General features: G+C 39.1%; 1 protein-coding gene across 3 annotated transcripts in view; it reads left to right on the top strand.

Annotated features, from left to right (window-relative positions):
* Nucleotides 1–421: 421 nt before the first annotated feature.
* The window catches only part of LOC111150124 (nucleobindin 2), a 54,321-nt gene continuing 33,098 nt past the window's right edge, over nt 422–21,644 (top strand). The window contains exons 1-3 of one of the 3 annotated variants that reach the window (XM_022507496.1): nt 469–583; nt 2,654–2,802; nt 6,119–6,272. The gene's annotated coding sequence lies outside the window, so the exon portion shown is untranslated. Of the gene's footprint in view, nt 584–1,083; nt 1,106–2,653; nt 2,803–6,118; nt 6,273–21,644 lie in introns of those variants that run through there. The other 2 variants (XM_022507495.1, XM_022507497.1) reach the window with 2 other exon arrangements.

Here is a 21,644-nt window from a genome sequence, read left to right as displayed (position 1 = left end):
GAAAGATTCCCGCCAGGGAGGAGGCCGGGAAAGGAGGGGTGGGTGCCGCCCCGAGCGAGGCCTTTAGGCGAAAATGGGGCCTGACAGCCTATCTCTGCCGGGTCAAGCGCTGCGGCGCTTCCAGCGGCCAAAGGGGAGGGGATCCCTGGGGCTTTGTCCCGATGCCGGGACAGCACCTCACCCGCCCAAATCCTGCTTCGCAAGATTCTCCATGAAAGCTAGAGAAGGAAGGGGCGCGGCTTCCCCGCCAGCGTCGCAGAGCGCCACGTCCCTCTTGGCTTAAGCTCCCCAGGTTCCTTCGCGTTCCTCCTCCACGCCATCCGCCTCTCACCCCGAGGGGGCGCGGCCTCATCTCCGCCCCTGCCAATCGGGAACGTCCGTGGCCCCAATCGGACCAATCAGAAGCTGCCAGGAGGGGCGGGGGCTGTCGCCAAGGCAGCGAAGAGGCGGGAGCGTGCGGTCAGCGGAGGTACAGAGAAAAACCGCGGGCGGGGGGCTGGAGAGACAGGTTTGTGTGTTGCGTGCATTCAGCAGGCGGAGCCTCGAGCGCCGAGACCCGGCCGGGTAAGGCCGGAGGCCGGAGGTGGGTGCGGATCAGCGCGGCGGGAGGCTAGAGCGGGTGCTGAGAGAGGGCTCAGGGCTTCGGCTGCCCTACCCTGCAGTGAGAATGGCGGGGGGAACCGCACAGCGGGCGGCACCGACGAGGGGTGCTTCCAGTTGCAGCCCGAGGCGTGGGGTCCCTTTTCCCACTCCACTCGCCTCAGGACACCCAAGCTTTCTTTAGGGTAGATGAAGGTGGTAGGCTCATGGCGGGGAGCAGGCGTGGGTGAGTGCAGGACCGAGACCCGGTCAGGGTCCAGCCTCGCCTTGGCAGGTCGCTGGGCGAGGGAGGCGCCCACTAAGAAGGGGGGGGTGTACCCACCAGTTCCCTGCAAATGCACATCGCCCCTGGCGCGGTCAAGCGAAACTAGGTCGGCCAATCCTACTCTTCTGCCTGTCTGTTAACCCCACAAACCTTGACACTTAGAGAAAGTTCGTGTCAGCTGTGGTATTGTTTTCCCTTAAGTGAGAAATCGCTGTAAGATGAGCTCTTTCTGTTTCGGAGGTAATACTTCCACTTCCTTGTTGCACTTACTAAATGGTAACTCTGTGAATAAATGTAGTTATTGTTGTGGTCGGTGCTGGCAAGGGGTCTTGGTTGGCAATTATTTTACAATATCCAGATTTTTTTTTTTTTTTAAGATTTTATTTGTTTGTCAGAGAGCTCAAGCAGGGGAAGCAGAAGGCAGAGGGAGAAGCAGGCTCCCCGCTGAGCAGAGAGCTGGACACAGGGACATAGGGCTCCCTCCTGGGACTCTGGGATCGTGACCTGAGTAGAAGGCAGTCGCTTAACGGACTGAGCGACCCAGGCGTCCCACAATATCCAGATGTTTTATAATATCGAGACAGAGACAGGAGCAGGGAGAGAGGGAGAGAAGGAGGGAGGGAGAAAATATGAACATGACCCTTGAATCATTATTCTGAATTCTGGGAGATGGAACCTCTTGAGATTCTTAGAGTGTCCACTAAACTCTTAAATTGGATAATGTACACATACACAATTGAATAAGTGCTCCCATCTAAGCCTTTTATTGAGGCTGTTAAATCCATGGATGAATATGAACATCAAACCACCTATTATTATCTTGGCTAAAAAGGGGGGAAGGGGAAAGAAGGAGGATAAAAGCAAATATTTCTTTTTTTTTTTTTAAGATTTTATTTATTTATTTGAGAGAGAGAGTGAGCAGGAGTAGGGGTTGGTAGGCAGAGGCAGGGGGAGAAACAGGCTCTCCCCTGAATAGGGATCGCTATGTGGGACTGGATCCCAGGACACTGGGATCATGACCTAAGCTGAAGGCATCTGCTTAACCAGCTGAGCCACCCAGGTACCCCTAAATGCAAATATTTCTGACAGTCAATTCTGTCTGAAGGAGATTCTGGACTTTCTCTAAAGAATTGGAAAAAAAAAAAGTGCTGAGACAGTTGCTTTAAGGAATTTATTAAAAGTACTATGGTTAAAAAAAGTAGCATGGTTAATAGATTTGGATCTGATATGCAAATATTTCTGATAGTTTTGTTTGAAGGAGATTCCGGACTTGTCCTGTAAGAACTGAAAGAATTGAGGAGACATTTGCTTTAAGGAATTTGTTAAAAATAGTATGACTAGAGGTATAATAGATCTGGATCCTATAACCTGTAGCTCCTTTCATGATTTATTTACATTTTTGTTTCTTACGGCCTTCCCTGGTGAATTCTGTTGAATAGTCAGGCAATATCCAGATTCTTGCATCTTGTTCCTTATAGAAATTACCTCAGGATTCAACTTCATTGAAGCTGAATGCGGGTTCTTGTTTCATAAAACTCGACCAGCAAGTTCAACAAATGCTGAGCAAACAAATGTCTCAACAAATGTTCCTCAGTAAATAGGGCCCCAAAATTTAAAAAATGGATATTTAGAATGAGAAATCTCAAATACTATTACTCTTGTGATTGGGGTAGACATGGAAACTACTGTTTCTCATCTAGTTCTCTAAACTTTCCATGATCCGGTCTAACTTTCTAGTGAAAAATTCATTTCTGCCTCCTGGTGGTCACTAGTGCTGTTCTCTTCCAGCAATCTTAATATACCCACCTTGCCATGGCCGAAGTCCCTGCTCTGTTCACCTTAATCTGCCGATCGGTACTTACTGTTCAACTTTTGCCAAACTGGTCTGTGCCCTGTAAATACCAGTTGAAATGAAATGCACAATGAAAACAATGAAGGTACCTTTCAAACCTCTAGCTGTTCATCATGGTTGCTAATATAGACTACAGTAACATGATCAGTACCAGTGTCTTTTTGCTTGGAGTTATGTTGTGTATCTCTATAGATAAATCCAATTAATTTTGTTATTTAGAATAACATTTAAGTTGCTTTCCACTTTCTAAGGCCTTTTTGATGAATGAGCAAAATACGCTTTTAAGTATTGGGTAGCTGGAGGAATCAAGTATAGGATTTTAAAGTGCATTGAAAGTAATCCTTAAGTAGATAAACTTTTAAGTATTGTGAGTAATTGAGTTGACTGTATTTGATATGATAGATGATTAACTTTTTCTAAATATCTGAAGGTCTGGAAAGGGGAAATTTGTTATTTTTATGTTGAATATGTGCAATTAGCTTATAGACTTTAAAAAACAGGCTCCTAACATTTCAAATGACTTATTTAAGGAAAAAATCTCAATCATTTATTGATTTTCAATCCAAAGTTAAAAAAAAAACATGAAATGGTGAAAATTCTTCTTTTTTTTTTTAAGATTTTATTTATTTATTTGACAGAGAGAGATCACAAGCAGGCAGAGAGGCAGGCAGAGAGAGAGGAGGAAGCAGGCTCCCTGCTGAGCAGAGAGCCTGATGCGGGGCTCCATCCCAGGACTCTGAGATCATGACCTGAGCTGAAGGCAGCGGCTTAGCCCACTGAGCCACCCAGGCGCCCCGAAAATTATTCTTGATTAGAATTTGATGGCCAGATTCCAATCCTGTCTCTGTCAAATAGTTTTGGCCACGTTAGTTAGCTTCCTTATGCTTTATAACCTTTTGTAAAAGTTGGGTCTGAACCACACCTTACCTCTGAGATCATTTCTGGTCCCAGAATTCTGTGTTAAAAATTTTAAAGCAACCTAGTGAAAATTGAGATAGCAGTTGTGTGCTTTTGTTTTTGGCAGAGCTTTTTAAAAAAATTTTTTTCAATTGTTTTTTTTTTTTAAATTTGGCAGAGCTTTTTGGCATATTGTATTTTAGTTATCCAGAGTACAGTATATATGCATAATGGAGACATTGTAATTTTACTAAATTTGTTTATTGAGTGATACAGATGAGAAACAGTATCTGCTTTCATTACGTAAGCCTATTACCAAGGATACTGTAACCAATTAAGATTGGGGGGGGAAGGCAATATGATGGTGTCCTTTTCTACAGATATGAGTCTCAGAGACATCAATATCTATACTAATGTCTTGATACATGGAAGGGTTGGAGTCCAGCTAAGCTGGTTATACATTTAATGCTTTTATTTTGAATCTCGCTTTCCTGTGGATGCTTATTTAATTTTTTTTTTAATTAAGTAATCTCTGTGCTCTAGGTGGGGCTCGAACTCACAACCCCAAGATAAAGAGTTTCATGCTCTACCGACTAAGCCAGCCAGGCACCCCAGTATCTATACTAATGTCTCAATACTCGGAAGGGTTAGAGTCCTGCTCAGCTGGTCATACATCTGATACTTTACTTTGAACCTTGCTTTCCTGTGGATTCTCATTTTTTTTTTTTAAGATTTTATTTATTTATTTGTCAGAGAGAATGAGCACAGGCAGACAGAGTGGCAGGCAGAGGCAGAGGGAGAAGCAGGCTCCCCGCCGAACAAGGAGCCCGATGTGGGACTCGATCCCAGGATGCTGGGATCGTGACCTGAGCCGAAGGCAGCCCCTTAACCAACTGAGCCACCCAGGTGTCCCTGGATTCTCATTTTTAGAGGGAAGAATGGAGTTGGGTATCAGGGTTCTGGTCTCTCTCATCACTGCTGCCGTTGAGAAACTCAGAAGCCGTTTATTTTTCTCCACCCCACTCCCTTTCACTGTTAGAATTAAGATATTGACAGCAAGAGGAAGCAACCAAGGTTTCCTGGCTAAGGGCAGTGACTTGGAGAGAGAAACCTGGGACTCTTGTTTTATTTATTTATTTATTTTTAAAGATTTTATTTATTTATTTGACACACAGAGAGAGAAATCACAAGTAGGCAGAGAGGCAGGCAGAGAGAGAGAGAGAGGGGGGAGCATTCTCTCCGATGAGCAGAGAGCCCGATGTGGGACTCGATCCCAGGACCCTGAGATCACGACCCGAGCTGAAGGCAGAGGCTTAACCCACTGAGCCACCCAAGTGCCCAGGGACTCTTGTTTTAATCCCAGGGAGGAAGAGATTGTATTCCTCTTTTGTTGGTTGTATTCTTTTCATTGGCCTGCAGCTGCATCAGGACTTTGGCTATGCAATGCTCAGGGGAGAGTTCTAATGCAGCCTTTCCAAAAATGACATTTAAAGATTGTATGTCAAACTGGTATATTGCTTTTTAGGTTCTATAACTTTGTGTGTTTACAGAACAGATTTTTATTACTTTATATAGCTGTTTCATTTCAAGACATCAAGGGCTTTAATATTTACTGAGCATTTATGATTGCCATGCATTGTGCTAATTGCCATATATTCATTCTTACTTTCAGCCAATCAAAAACTTAGGAAGAAGTATTAGTTCAGTTTATAGGTAGGAAAATTGAGAACCAGAGAGGCAAACAGCTTGCCAGTAAATGGGAGTGATAAGGGTTCAATCTGTTGTTTATTTTTGACTATGCGGTGTTAATAAAAGTCCACATGCCTTTTTGACATACAATGTGTATGATCACTCCCCTGCTTAGATGATTTTATTTTTAATATACCATAAAAAGAAATATGTGTTCTTAAAATCTGAAGATATTTTATTTGCTTATTTTCTTTGTAAACTGCTTAGAAATAATTCCTTTTTTTCACCAGTGAGTTTGCACATGAGCCAACTGCCTTGTATTTGACAATTGGGTTTCAAAAAAGAAAATCTGAGCTATTTTGCTTTATTACTGATCTCTGTGACTGAGACTCGGGCCAAGATTAATTTTTTAAAGTGATGGTAAGAGTAAAGAAAGATTCTAGTTAAGGATTTTCAGAGAAATTACAGTTAAGGATCTAATAAGAAAACTTACCCTGTATCTTGAAGTCTCATTGCTGAGGAAAATAAGCTTTTAGTCTGAATTCTTATTTACAAGGGGAGGGATACAGTAAAGCCAGCATCATAAACCAAAATCTTTGTTTATTGTGGTCTTTGATTCTGTTTAATATTTCTCTCTTCCCTCTCCACTGGATTTTGATATAATTTAGTCTCCTTCCACATAATAAAAATTTGGTACTTTTACTATTTACAGGATGTGGCAAATATATATACTATCATATGCTGTTACCACTATAATAAGGCCAAAATTTATGTTTATATTTAATCTGGTTTTATCTCTTTTTTTTTATATTTAGAACTTGCTGAGTCAGATGTTAGTGAAAAAGCATTGACCTAGGAGTCAAGACCCACCTCTTCACTAATTTGATATTGTGCAAGTCATCTTACTTCTCTGCATCTTAGTTGCCTGATCTGTAAAAAAGGAGATAAAAATTCTTTACCTATCTGAAGGTAAGTGATCAGTTAAGAAAGCAAAAAATAAATACAGATGTAATGGTGGCTTAAACATACAATGTTTATTTTCTTATGTAAAATAATTCTTTTTTAAAAAAGATTTTATTTATTTTTTTGAGAATGAGAGAGAAAGTGGGGGAGAGAGGGTGAGGGGCAGAAGGGGAAGCAGACTCCCCACTGAGCAGGGAGCCCGCTGTGGGGCTCAGTCCTGGGACTCTAGGATCATGACCTGAGCCGGAGGCAGAGGCTTGACCAACTGAGCCACCCAGGTGTCCCTCATGTAAAATAATTCTTGAATTATGTTGTCTGGGTCAGGTATAGTAGCCTCACAAAGTTATCAGGGACCTAAACTTCTCCCATTTCTTTGATCTGCCGTCTCTAAGGTTTGGCACTGGTTCTTGTAGTCCAAGATAGCTGCCAGAATTCTAATCATCACAGCAGCCAGGTTCCAGGCAGGAAGGCAAAGACAAAGATGCTTCCTTTTCTTTTAAAGAGACTTCCCAAACCAAAACTCAGGTTACCAGGGAAGTAGGGAAATTAGCTGGACACTGAGTTACCCTGAATAAAACTGGGCTTTTGTTACTGAGGAGGAAGGGAGGATCTGGATATTGACAGGCAAATAGGAGTCTCTGCCATACTCTTTTTCTCTTTCATCTTTGAGATCTGTAAGCTATGATAACCACTCATAGAAATTGCCACAGAAGAGCTTTGTCTGATCATTGTCTTCAAAATGAATAACTTTAATAAATTGTGTTTCTTTTTTTACTTTTATCCTGTGATTCATTATAGAAGCTTTCCTGTCTTATTGAGTATTTGTTCTGGTTATTACTTTTATTTTTATTATTGAAATATAATTGATAATGTTATTAGTTGCAAGTATATAATATATTGATTGATCAGTTGTACACATTACCCAGTGCTCACTCCAATAAGTGTACTTACCGTCTATCACCATACAAAGTTATTACACTGTTACTGACTGTATTCCCTGTGCTGCAATTTTCATCACTATGATTATTTATTTTACAACTAGAAGTTTGTATCTCCTAATTTCTTTCACCTATTTTACCCATCCTTCCACTTCCATTCCATTTGGCAACCACTAGTTTGTTCTCTGGATTTATGGATCTGTTTTTGTTTGTGTTTTAGATTCCACATATAAGTGAAATCATACGGGATATGACTTTCTTCACCTGATTTATTTCACTTAGCATAATACCCTTTAGGTATATGTTGTTGGAAATAACAAGATTTTGTTCTTTTTTTATGGCTGAGTAACATTCCAGGATATATACCACATTTCCTTTATCCATTCACCTATTAATGGACACTGAGGCTGCTTGCATGTATTCACTGTTGTAAATAATGCTGCAATAAACAGGGGTGCATGTATTTTTTCAGATTAGTGTTTTTATTTTCTTTGAGTAAATACCCAGCAATGGAAGTACTGGGTCATTTGGTATTTCATTTTTAATTTTTTTAATTTAATATTTTGAAGAAACTTCATGCTGTTTTTCTAGCAATTGTACCAATTTACATTCCCACCAACAGTGCACAAGAGATCCCTTTTCTCTACTTTTGGTCAGCACTTGTTGTTTCTTAATTTACTGATATTATTATTCTGACAGGTGTGAAGTGATATCTCAGTATGGTTTTGATTTGTATTTCCCTGGTGATGAATGATGTTGAGCATCTTTTCAGTTGTCTGTTGGCCATCTGTCTGTCTGTCTTTGGAAAAATATCTGTTCAAGTCCTGTGCCCTTTTTAAAATCAGATTTGTTTTTTTACTCTCCAGTTGTATGAGTTCTTTATATATTTGGTATTAACTTCTTATTAGATACGTGATTTGCAAATATCTTCTTCCATTCAGTAGATTGCCTTTTTATTTTGTTGACAGATTCCTTTATTGTGCAAAAGCTTTTTAATTTGATGTAGTACAAAATAGTTTACTTTTGCTTTTTTTTCCCTTGCCAAAGGAGACATATCTAGAAAAATATTGCTACAGGTGATGTCAGAGAGAAGTGTGCCTGTTTTTTTTTTTTCTAGGAATTTTTATGGTTTTAGATTTCCCATATAGATCTTTAACCCATTTCAAATTTATTTTGTCTGTGCCATAAGAAAATGTTCTAGTTTCATTCATTTGCATGTAGCTGTCCAGTTTTACCAAAGCCATGAGGAGACCATCTTTTCCCCCATTGTATATTCATGTCTCCTTTGTTGCAGATTAGGTGGTTTTTGTTTTTGTTTTTTTTTTGTTTTTGTTTTGTTTTTTTTTTTTTTAAGAGGGAGAGAGAGTGTGTGTGTGCAAGTGGGAGTTAGGGGCAGAGAGAGAGAGAGACGATCTTTTTTTTTTTAAAATTAATTAATTTATTTATTTGAAAGAGAGAGAGAGAGAGAGAGGATGCATGCATATAAGCAGGGGAGGAGAAGAGAGAGAGGAAGAGAGAGAGAGAGATCTCAAGCAGATTCCCCGCCAAGTGGGGAGCCTGACATAGGACTCGATTCAGGGCTTGATCTTACAACCCTGAGATCATGTCCTGAGCCTAAACTGAGAGTTGGCTTCTCAACCACCTGAACCACACAGGCACCCCAGGGAGAGAGAGAATCTTAAGCAGCCTCCACACTCAGCACAAGCCTGACCCAAGGCTCAGTCTCACAACCCTGAGATCATGACCTGAGCCAAATCAAGAGTTAGACACTTAACTGACTGAGCCACCCAGGCACCCCTATTGTAGATTAATTGACTGTATAAGCATGGGTTTATTTCTGGGCTCTGTATTCTTTTTTTTTTTTCCTTTTTTTAAAAGATTTTATTTGTTTGAGAGAGAGAGAGGCAGCATGAACAGCAGGAAGGGGCAGAGGGAGAGGGAGAAGCAGACTCCCTGCTGAGCAGGGAGCCCAATGAGGGGCTTGATCCCAGGACCGTAAGATAATTACCTGAGTTGAAGGCACGTGCTTAACTGACTGAGCTACCCAGGCACCCCTGGGCTCTGTATTCTGTTCTATTGATCTCTGTGTCTGTTTTTGTGCCAATACCATACTGTTTTGATTACTATAGCTTTGTACTATAGTGTAAAAATCTGGGATTGTGATACTTCCGGTTTTGTTCAAGATTTCTTTGGTGAGTGCCTGGGTGGCTCAGTTGGTTAAGCATCTGACTCTTGATTTCAGCTCAAGTCATGATCTCGGTGTCCTGTGATCAGCCCTGCATGAGTCTCTGCACTCTGCGTGGAGACTGCTTGGGATTCTCCCTCTCCTTCTACCCTTCTTCCTGCTTGTGCTCTTTCTCTATCTCTTTCTAAAATTAAAAAAAAAAAAAAAATGATCGCTCTGGCTATTCAGGGTCTTTTTTAGGTTTATACAAATTCTAACATTATGTTCCAGTTTTGTGAAAAGTACTATTGGTATTTTAATATGGATTGCATTGAATCTGTAAACTGCTTTGAGTAGTATGGACATTTTAACAATATTAATTCTTCCAATCCATAAGCATGGTGTATCTTTTCATTTGTGTTGTCTTCAGTTTCCTTCATCAATATCTTCTTACAGTTTTCAGAGTTCCAGTTTACCTCCTTATTTGAATATATTTCTAGGTATTTTATTCTTTTTAATGCAGCTGTAAATTTTTTTTTTAATTTCTCTTTCTGCTTCTTTATTCTTAGTGTATGGAAACAACAGATTCCTGTATATTAATTTTGTATCCTGCAGCTTTACTGAATTCATTAATTAGTTATAATAGTTTTTTAGTGGAGTCTTTAAAGTTTTCTATATATAGTGCCATGTTACCTGCAAATAGAGAGTTTTACTTCTTCTTTACCAATTTGGATGTCTTTGTTTCTTTTTTTGTCTGATTACTATGCTTAGGACTTCTATTACTCTGTTGACTAAAAGTAGCAAGAGTGAACATCCTTTGTCTTGTTCCTGATCTTAGAGGAAAAGCTTTCAGTTTTTCACCATTGAGTATGATGTTAGCTGGGGCTTATTATATATGGCCTTTATTATATTGAGGTATATTCCCCCTAAACCCATTTGGTTGAGATTTTTTATCATGAATGGATGTTGAATTTTGTCAAATGCTTATTTTTTTTGTATCTATTGAGATGATTGTATGGTTTTTATCCTTCATTTTTTCTTAATATGGTATATTGTGTTGATTGATTTGCATATATTAAACCATCCTTGTATCCCTGGAATAAACCCCATTTGGTAGTGGTGAATGATCCTTTAAATGTATGGTTGAATTTGATTTGCTAATATTTGTTGAGAATTTTTGCATCTGTGTTCATTAGGAATATTGGTCTGTAGTTTTCTTTTTTTGGAGTGTGTTTGTCTGGCTTTGGTATCAGGGTAATGCTAGTCTAATAGAATGAATTTCAAAGTTTTCCTTCCTCCTTTTTTTTTTTTTTTTTTTTTACTTGTTCCTTTTTTTTTTTAAAAGATTGATTTATTTACTTTAGAGAAAGAGAACAGTGGTGGGGGGGAGAGGAATAGAGAGAATCTCAAGCAGACTCCCCACTGAGTACAGAGTCCAACATGGGGCTTGATCTCACAACCCCGAAATCAAGAGTTGGACACTTAACCAACTGAGCCACCCAGGCCCCTGCTTCCTCTTCTATTTTTTAAGAATAGGTATTAACTCTTTAAATGTTTGTTGAATTTATCTGTGAAACTTTCTGGTCCTGGACTTTTGTTTGTTGGGAATTCTTTGATTCAACTTCTAGTTCTAGTTACTAATAATCGGTCTGTTCAGGTTTTTTTTAAAAGATTCGTTTATTTGAGAGAGAGAGAGAGAGAGAGAGAGAGTGTGTGTGTGTGTGTGTGTGTGTGTGTGTGTGTGTGTGCATGCATAAGTGGGAGGAGGGGCAGAGGGAAATGGAGAGAATCCCCCTGTTGAGCATGGAGCCCAATGTGGGGATCCATCCTAGGCCCCTGAGATCAGACCTGAGCCAAAATCAAGAGTTGAATGCTTAACTGACTGAGCCACCCAGGCACTGTGGTCTGTTCAGATTTTTTATTGTTTCCTGATTCAGTTTTGGAAGACTATGTTTCTAGGACTTTATCCATTTCTTCTAGGTTGTCCAGTTTGTTGGCATATAATTTTTCATCTAGTCTTATAATCTTTTATATTACTGTTGTGTTGCTTATTACTTCTCTTTCAATTTTTATCTCATTTATTTGAGTCCTCCCTCTTTTCCCTCCCTCCCTCCCTCCCTCTCTCTTTCTCTCACTCCTTCTCTCTTCCTTTCTTTGTTTCCTTCCTCCTTTCCTTTCTTTTTCTTTCCTTTCCTTTCCTCCCTCCCTCCCTTTCTTCTTTCTTTCTTTCGGTTTATTAATTTGTTAATCTCACCCCCAATCCTTGTGGTGTCTATTTCATTTATTTCTGCTCTGATTTTTATTATTTCCTTCCTTCTACTAACTTTGGGCTTTGCTTTTCTTTTTCTAATTCCTTTAGAAGTCTGGTTAGTTTTTAAAATTTCTCATAAATTTATGAGAATTTCTGTTTCTTGTACAATTTATGGATGTATTAAAAAGAGCTAACATTAATTGAGCCATTTGCCTTATACAAGGTACTAAAAAGACAGAGATAAGTTATCCTAATGGTATCATCAAGAAGTAAATTTATGTTCAAAGTATAATCCATTTCAAGGTACATTTAATTTCAATATTGTCACATGAGTCACACTTTTGCCTTTTTTTTTTTTTTAAAGATTTTTTATTTATTTATTTGACAGAGAGAGATCACAAGCAGACAGAGAGGCAGGCAGAGAGAGAGAGAGAGAGGGAAGCAGGCTCCCTGCTGAGCAGAGAGCCCGATGCGGGACTCGATCCCAGGACCCTGAGATCATGACCTGAGCCGAAGGCAGCGGCTTAACCCACTGAGCCACCCAGGTGCCCGCCTTTTTTTTTTTTTAAGATTTTATTTCTTTATTTGACAGAGAGAGATCACAAGTAGGCAGAGAGGCAGGCAGAGGGGAAAGCAGGCTCCCCGCTGAGCAGAGAGCCTGATTCGGGGCTTGATCCCAGGACCCTGAGATCATGACCTGAGCTGAAGGCAGAGGCTTAACCCACTGAGCCACCCAAGCGCCCCGGATCCAACAATTAATTCTATGTATTACTCAGTGTTCGTCAATGTAAGTGTACTCTTAATCCTCTTCACCTATTTTACCCATCCTCCGACCCACCTCCCCTTTGGCAACCACCATTTTATTCTCTATAGTGAAGGATCTTTTGGGGTTTGTCTCTTTTTTCTTTGTTTCTTTGCTTTGTTTCTTAAATTCCACATATGGGTGGAATCATACAGGTATTTGTCTTTCTCTGGGTGACTTATTTCACTTAGCATTATACCCTCTACGTTTATCCATGTTGTTGCAAATGGCAAGATTTCATTCTGTCTATGGCTGAATAATATTCCATTCTGTGTATATTCCATGGTGTATATATCTCACATCTTTATCCATTCATCCATGGATGGACAGCTGGGTGGCTTCCATATCTTAGCTGTAAACATAAGGGTGCATGCATCTTTTTGAATTAGTGTTTTCATGTTCTTTGGATAGATACCCAGCAGTGGAATTATAGGATCATATGGTAATTCTGTTTTTAATTTTTTTGAGAAACCACTATACTGTTATCCACAGGGCCTGTACCAGCTTGTATTCCCACCAACAGAGCATGAGGGTTCCTTTTTCTACATATCCTTGCCAACACTTGTTATTCCTTTGTTTTTTATTTTAGCCAATCTAACAGACATGAGGTGATATCTCATTGTTTTGATTTGCATTTCCCTGATGATCAGTGATATTGAGCATCTTTTCATGTGTCTGTTGGCCATTTCTATATCTTCTTTGGAAAAATATCTGCTGAGGTCCTCTGCCTATTTTTTAATTGGGTGATGATGATGATGATGATGATGATGATTTTGGTCTTGAGTTGTGAAAGTTTTTATATATTTTGGGTATTAACTCCTCATTGGATATGTCATTTGCAAATACCTTCTCCCATTCAGTAGATTGTCCTTTTATTTTGTTGATGGGTTCCTTCCCTCTGTGACAGCATTTTACGTTGGTATAGTCCCTGTTAGGTCCCCAATAATGGGTCCATGATTAAAGGAGGGAGACTGATACAAAGCAAAGGTCAAGCAAAGTTTTATTTCACGCCAAGCATCAAGAATCAAACCGAACATTCGGGGCCAGGCCTCTTATAGAGAGGGCGAACCCGCTCTGCTTCGCAGACTAGCTTTTAAGGGCAAAGGCCATGGGGTTGGGCCTGGCCACGCATAGGTGGCCAATGAAATTGTAACACGCAGAGAAAGCTGCACAGTCAGGCTAAGTGACCAATTGAATTACAATTTGCCCTAGTAGATATTTGAACCAGCCTATCACCTTGGTCAGAATTGTAGCCCAAAAGGTGCCCAAAGGGCGGGACCCATACTCCTTGGTAACTAGGGAGACAGTAGGCACGATTTACTGATTGGATGTCTCCACCTGACCCAACTCATCCCTGCATTCTGGCTGTTATCTCCACCTGACCTGACCCACCCTTGTATTTGGGCTTTGTTACCTGGGACTGGTTTCCTGGACTTGCTTTTAAGTAAGTTCCCCTGGTGGGGGGGGGCAGGGTCAATTTAAGTTTTACTGCATAAACAACAAAATGGCAGTTCAACCGGGGTGGGGCCACTCTGGCTGAATAGGCCCTTACAGTCCCAATAGTTTATTTTTGCTTTTGTTTCCGTTGCCCAGGGAGATATATGTAGGAAGATGTTTTTATAACTGATGTCAAAGAGATTACTGCTTTTGTTTTCTTCTAGAAATTTTATGGTCTTTAATTTTAAGCTCTTCAATCCAAAGGTTCCTCTTTCTCTGCATCCTCACCAATACCTGTTATTTCTTGTGTTGTTAATTTTAGTCATCCTGACAATGAGATGGTACTGATTTGTATTTCCCTGATGCCGAATGATGTTGAACATCTTTTCCTTTGTCTATTAGTCTCTGGATGTCTTTTTGAAAAAGCGTCTGTTCATGTCTTCTGCCCATTTCTTAACTGGATTATTTGTTTTTTGGGTGTTCAGTTTGATAAATTGTTTGTAGATTTTGGATACTAACCCTTTATCGGATATGTTTTTTTTTCCCTTTATCAGATATGTTGTTTGCAAATATCTTCGCCCAGTTCATAGGCTGCCTTTTAGTTTTGTTGATTGTTTCCTTTGCTGTGCTTTTTTTCCCTTTGCTTTTTATCTTGATGAAGTCCCAGTAGTTTGTTTTCACTTTTGTTTCCCTTGCCTGTAGTGATTGTCTAGTAAGAAGTTGCCATGGCTAGGTCAAAGAGATTTCTGCTTGTGTTCTCCTCTAGGATTTTAATGGCTTCCTGTCTCACATTTAGGTCTTTCAACCATTTTGAATTTATTTTTGTGTATGGTATAAGAAAGGGTCCCATTTCATTCTTCTGTGTGTTGCTGTCCAGTTTTCCCAACACCATTTGTCTTTTTTCCATTGGGTAGTCTCTCCTGCTTTGTCGAAGATTTGTTGATCGTTTAGTTGTGGGTCCATTTCTGGTTTCTCTATTCTGTTCCATTGATTTATGTGTTTGTTTTTGTGCCCTTACCATACTCTCTTGATGACTACAGCTTTGTAATGTAACTTGAAATCTGGAATCCTGATGCCTCAGGTTTTGTTTTCCTTTTTCAGAATTGCTTTGGCTGTTGGGGTCTTTTGTGGTTCCACACAAATTTTAAGATTGTTTGTTCTAGCTCTGTGAAAATGTTAGTGGTATTTTGATGGGGATTGCATTAATTGTGTAGATTGCTTTGGGTAGTATCAAATTGTAATTGTGTATTTGATAGGCTACCTTCTACAGTAGATTGGGAGGCCAACAAGCTTAGGGGCCATGTCTTATTTTTACCTTTGTATCCAACATATCTGGTATATAGAAGATACTTCATAAATGTTGTTAAATTAATAAATGCATACAATAGATTGAAGAAAATACACTTCAGTTTAAAATGAAGAGTAAAAGAGGACTTTTGAAAGAGGGAGAAAAAGGTAGATGAAGGAGGAATAGAGAAACAAGAAGAAACAAGCTACTCTCAGTTTTCTGTACTCTTCACCCCTCTTACCCATGTGACTATTTTTTTAACTATTAACAGCATATCTGCAATCAAAACAGGAAATTATCTGACACGCATGTGCGTGTGCACGCGCGCACGCACACACACGTACACTCAATACCCCCCTCACCCAAGTAAACTTAATTTGAATAACTACTGGTGTGAATCAATAGTTAAAAAATCTACCTCCAGGGGCACCTGGGTGGCTCAGTCGTTGGGTGTCTGCCTTCTGCTGGGGTCATGATCCCAGGGTCCTGGGATCAAGCCCTACAGGAAGCCTGCTTCTCCCTTTCCCACTCCCCCTGCTTGTGTTCCCTCTGTTGCTATCTCTCTATGTCAAATAAATAAATAAATAATCTTTAAAAAAAAAATCCGCCTCTGTGTGAATGGGAATTTTGGTTTTTTAGAGACTGGAGAAGAGAGAGAAATTCCTTTTAGGACTTGGAAATTTAGGGAAACTATTTTTTATCTACTGAGTGATAGAAGAGGTTTCAGAACTGTGCTTTGTATTTTTGCCTGAGGCTCTGATGCCCTAGGGTGCAGTGCTTTCCATGCAATCTTGAGATCACCACCGGATTCAGAATTTTAGATCATTTGACTTAGAGCATAAATTATCTACCTATCCTGATTAGATTAGCCTACTGTTTCAGCATGGCTCTACCCAGGGTCTTCTTTGAATCTCTTTTCTTCTTATGGAAGAAGGAGGTGATAAAGGAAGCCATTCTTACCACATAATGAAAGAAAAGTAGGTTAGCTTCCCCATCTTCCCATTGCCAGCTCCTTATACTTGTCTGTCCTTATTTTGTATGGATGTTTGCCTACACTCGGGTTTATGAAAATCTGTAAACATATATCTGACCCATTTGACACTGCCTTCTACTTAAAGACATTTTTGTGTCATTACTTTTCACCTTGATGTGCGAGAACATCTTCCACTTCTTTTGTTATGATAACAGTTAATATTCTTGAGCCCGTATTAAGAAGTAAATGCTTTAACAGGAAAAAAAAAAAAAAGACGAACAGACTCTTAAATGTAGAGAACAAACTAGTGGTTACCAGAGGGGAGGTGGGTGGGTTGGGGGGGTGAGTGAAATGGGTAAAGAGGATTAAAAGTACACTTATCATGATGAGCACAGAGTAATACCGAGAAGTGTTGAATCACTATATTCTATTGAAACTAATATAACATGGTATGTTAATTATACTGGCTTAAAAAAATAATTTTTAAAAAAGAAGTAAATGTCCTAATTAACTTTACGTTTCAGTAAGTTAGTTGTCTTAATTACTTCTGGAATAAATACTAAAAGATTAGAAATTATTAGAAGGAAAAAAGTATTTTTTAAATCTTCCACTAATAAAAAACAAATAAAAAAAGGCAAGAAAGGAGAAGAAATAAATATTAAAGGGGCAGAATAAATAGAAAATCTGAAAGAAGTTGGTAAATTTAAGACCCAAGATTAAGGGGCGCCTGGGTGGCTCAGTGGGTTAATCTTCGGCTCAGGTTGTGGTCTCGGGGTTCTGGGATCGAGTCCCCACGTCACGCTCTCTGCTCAGCAGGGAGCCTGCTTCTCCCTCTCTCTCTTCCCTCTCTCTCTCTGCCTGCCTCTCTGTCTACTTGTGATCTCTCTCTCTGTCAAATAAATAAAATCTTAAAAAAGACCCAAGATTAAAACCCTAAGACTTCATTGATATTGAGACATATTAGTACATATCATATAGGAAAAAATGCTGGCAATTAAACTATGACACTATGCTTTGTCATTTACAACTTCACATTATGTTCATGAAAGCGCATTTTTAGATTCACATAGACAAGAGAAAATTTTCCCACATCACTTTGGGCATACATAATGAAATTGGTTAAAGTATTTCTAAGACTTTTGCACATTCATAGTCTGATTCTTTTGAAACACTCTTGATTCAGACTTGTCAACATCTGTGTTTTTCTGCACATTGTTCTTCCTTGTGCTATGGAGACTGAGGGTGATTTTCTTCTGCGAAATTTTTCAAGCCCCTTTGCTTGGAATTTCTTCTAAGCCTCTGATTCTCATTTGGCAAGCTTTGATACCAGTGCTTTCTTGAAGGTGACAATGGAAGGTTTTCAGATATATCTTCTTTCCTTGACCACTTCTTCAGTGGTTTGTTGACTGAATCACTGAGGATTGCAGTGGTCTAGACATGGCATCAAGAATAATATCAGGTTGTGTTACTTTTCAATCATCCTGTTCTTTAAATATTCAAATATGTGGCCTCACAGTGTATCAAAAACTAGACAAATATACTTAGCAGCTTATGGAGGGCTCTTGGACATTCAAACCAGATTTAGCCAGCCTTTCTTTAGCTCAGCCATCACCCCACTCCCACCCTTTTATGCAGACAATAACATTTTGGGAGAAATTATTTTGTAGTTTAAAATTTAACTTTCAGCCATAAGTGTCTATGCCCAGTGTTACAGTGATATGCTACTCTCTAACCTATTCTCAGGCTATCAGTTTTGTTAGCACCTTTTACATTGATGTATCCTTTCCAAGTATATAAAAGAGCATCAGAAGTTCGCCAGCATTTCCTATTGACTCACTCAGCTTTGTTTTTTCCTCAAATTTCATGGAAGTTAGGTAGCTTCTGTTTCAGTATGAGCAGCAGGTTTTTGACAAATTGACATTTGTCTTAACCGTGCATGAATTTATCAAATCAGCCTCATATTCCATGTAATTAAAAAAAATTCTTGGAGGATTGTTAGGTTCTTTTATCTTCATTTACATTGTTTGGCTACTCAAGGGTAACCTTATTGCATCTCAGTAACAAAGTATAACAGAGTTTTTCTGCTTGTGGTGTCTTACTGTCTAAAGTCAGGTAAAGCATTTTGTTCTTTACAAGAAAGCTTAAGTTGCTGTTATTCCTTTAGCATCAAATATTTGCTTCCTAATATCAGCTGCTTCATTTCTATGTTTACACAATAACTTTGTTTTCATGCCAAATCATAATTTATTCCTTTCAAAGACATTTAAAGTGGTGATTAATTTGTGAAATACCAACAATGGAAAAACTCAGTCCTAAGAAACGGGAGTGAGAATAGCTATGATAATTTCATGCACAGAAAAGGAAATGTGATGTAATGAGCACTGGGTATTATATAAGATTGATGAATCACTGAACTCTACCTCTGAAACTAATAATATACTATAGGTTAGTTAATTGAATTTAAGTTTTAAAAAAAAACAATGTTAAGCAGAAAAAAAAATAGAGTTTAATTTGAAATTAAAAAAAAAAAGAAATAAGAACGAGTTTAGCTATATTACTCTCAAATAGAGTAGACCTTAAGGCAAATGGATAAAGAGGACAGGTATAAAAGATGTATAAAAGATTAAATCTACCAAAAAGCCAGAAAATCTTAAATTTGTGTACATTTAATAACATAGCCTCAAAATTTTAAATAAAATTGACAGAATTATAAGGAAAACAGATAAATTCAAAATCATACGATAAGATTTTTACTTACTTTCTAGTAATGATAGATTAAGCAGACAAAAATTATTAAGACTATAAGTAGGGGCACCTGAGTGGCTCAGTGGGTTAAAGCCTCTGCCTTTGGCTCAGGTCATGATCCCAGGGTCCTGGGATTGAGCCCCACATTGGGCTCTCTGTTCAGCAGGGAGCCTGCTTCCCCCTCTCTCTCTGCCTGCCTCTCTGCCTACTTGTGATCTCTCTGTCAAATAAATAAATGAAATCTTAAAAAAATATATATAAATATTGGAGAGGCACCTGGGTGGCTCAGTTGGTTAAGTGTCTAACTCTTGATCTCAGCCCAGGTCTTGATCTCAGGGTCATGAGTTCAAGCCCAACATTGGGCTCCATGCCCACTTAAAAAAAAAAAAAAAGAGTATAAAAATTGGATAATTATGAAAAGTGAATGGCTAGTTTATACTTCCATACTTCTATAGGTTATTGATGGTTTATAAATTGTATTTGTTCTTTTTCTTATGTTCATATTTTTATAGTCTCAGATTTTTTGCTGTTTTTCATTACTGTTTTAAAAATTGAAATTTGAGGGGCTCCTGGGTGGCTCAGTGGGTTGAAGCCTCTGCCTTGGGCTCAGGTCATGGTCCCGGGGTCCTGGGATCGAGCCCTACATTGGGCTCTCTGCTCTATGGGGAGCCTGCTTCCTCCCTTCTCTCTCTCTCTCCCTGCCTCTCTGCCTACTTGTGATCTCTGTCAAATAAATAAAATCCTTAAAAAAATTGAAATTTGATTCATGTATCATAAAATTCACACTTTTAAAGTGTACAGTTTTTAGTATATTGACAAGATTGTACAACCATCACTATTGTCTAATTTTAGAACATTTTTATAACGCCAAAAAGGAAAGCCATGCCCATTTGCAGTCATTTCTCGTTTCCCGCCTCTGCCCACCAGTAGTCCTAATCAACCATTAATCTGCTTTTTTCCTCTATGGATTTGCTTATTCTGGACTTTAGATATAAATAGAATCATATAGTATGTGTCTTTTTGCATCTGGTTATATTTGTTCGTAATCAGTTCTGTTGTATTTGATTTGGAAACAAACAAGTTTCTCCTTGAACTTTTAGTCTTTTATCCTCTAAAATTAACAAAAATTTAAACTGCTTTTGGTTTGAAACGGCAGTCCACAATTCATTATCTCCTTCCTGCAAAAGTAAAAATGAGTCCAGCTTGAGTGAAATACAAGTCTGGCAATCTCTAAACCTGAACTCGAGGAGGAACTTTCTTCTCCCATAGCCAGGGTGTAAGCTTGATCGGGGGGACCTGGTATCCAAAGAGTGAAATGTTTCTGGCTTTACCTCATTTTTATTGCATGTGGATAGGAAGTTTCTTTGGTAGTTAATTTTTTATTCCTTGTATCCCAACACCCAGATCTTCTACTTGCTTTCCAGATATAATTTTAAACTGGATGAATAAGCAATATTTAGTTTAAAGGCACTTATAAATCATATAACTTAATCATTTCATACAGTTGGTGTGAGTGCACGCAATTTTATTAGCATTTTTTTTTTTTTTTTAATTTGAGAAGAGCCCAAGCACAAGAGAGCAGGAGGTTTGGCAGCGGGGAGGGTGGAAGGGGCAGAAGGAGAGGGACAAGCAGACTCCCTGCTGAACAGGGAGCTTGACTCTGGGCTCCATCCCAGGACCCTGAGATCATGACCTGAGTCGAAGGCAGATGCTTGCTTAACTGACTGAACCACCCAGGTGCCCCATCATTTCTGATGTAACAGAAAAAGATCTTTAACAAAAAGAAAAAAAACAAAAACAAACTGGTGATAGAATTTAAGAGCTTAAAGAATACTGAGGTCTAGTTAAATTCCCCTTTAAAAAAATTCATTATTTTTAAAAATAAGAAAACAAGTGGGGAAAGTTAATTGACCTATGATGTCATAGCAAGTTAGTGGTGAGGCTGGAATTAGAATATAGACCTAAATTTAATTTTGCCTTACTCTTCTTAGATGTAACACCCATTTCTCTGTTCCTTGAGGATCTAAATTTACTCTTCAGATAAGCGTTCTCTTTGTCTCTCTTTGCAGAGGAGGTTGTGAATAATAGAGCAAAGAGAGGCAGTATGTTTTCAAATGTTAGCATGCATCAGAATCACCTATAGGGCTTGTTAAAACAGATTATGTCCCTCCCTCCCCAAATCTCCAATTTAGAAGTCTGGAGGAAGCCTTGATAATGTGCATTTCTAACTAACTGCCAGGTGATGCTGCTGCTGCTGGTCCAGGGATCACACTTTGAGAACCACTGCTTAAAAACAGTCATAAGGGCGCCTGGGTGGCTCAGTGGGTTAAAGCCTCTGCCTTCTGCTCCGGTCATGATCCCAGGGTTCTGGGATCGAGCCCTGCGTCGGGCTCTCTGCTCAGCAGGGAGCCTGCTTCCTCCTCTCTCTCTGCCTGCCTCTCTGCCTGCCTCTCTGCCTACTTGCGATCTCTATCTGTAAAATAAATAAATAAAATTAAAAAAATAAATAAATAAAAACAGTCATAAGCTTCGGAGTCAGTCATTCCCAGGCCCAAAGTTTTGGCTGTATGACTTACTCCTGTGTGAACCCAATCAGGTTTTTAAACTGATACGTCTCCGTGTTCTGTACTTTATTTATTTACTTATTTATTATTTTTCAGTTTCCTGTACTTTAAATTGGTGATCATAATACTTATTTCACAGAGTCATTAATTACTTAATATAAAAAAATGTAGCGTACTGTTTGGTACACTGTAAACACTCAATTAATGGTTTCTATT

Source organism: Enhydra lutris, unplaced genomic scaffold (assembly GCF_002288905.1).
Source record: "Enhydra lutris kenyoni isolate GAN:26980312 unplaced genomic scaffold, ASM228890v2 scaffoldscaffold22, whole genome shotgun sequence".
Taxonomy (NCBI): domain Eukaryota; kingdom Metazoa; phylum Chordata; class Mammalia; order Carnivora; family Mustelidae; genus Enhydra; species Enhydra lutris.
Note: the sequence above shows the minus strand (reverse complement) of the source record. Positions and strands in the feature narration are given on the sequence as shown.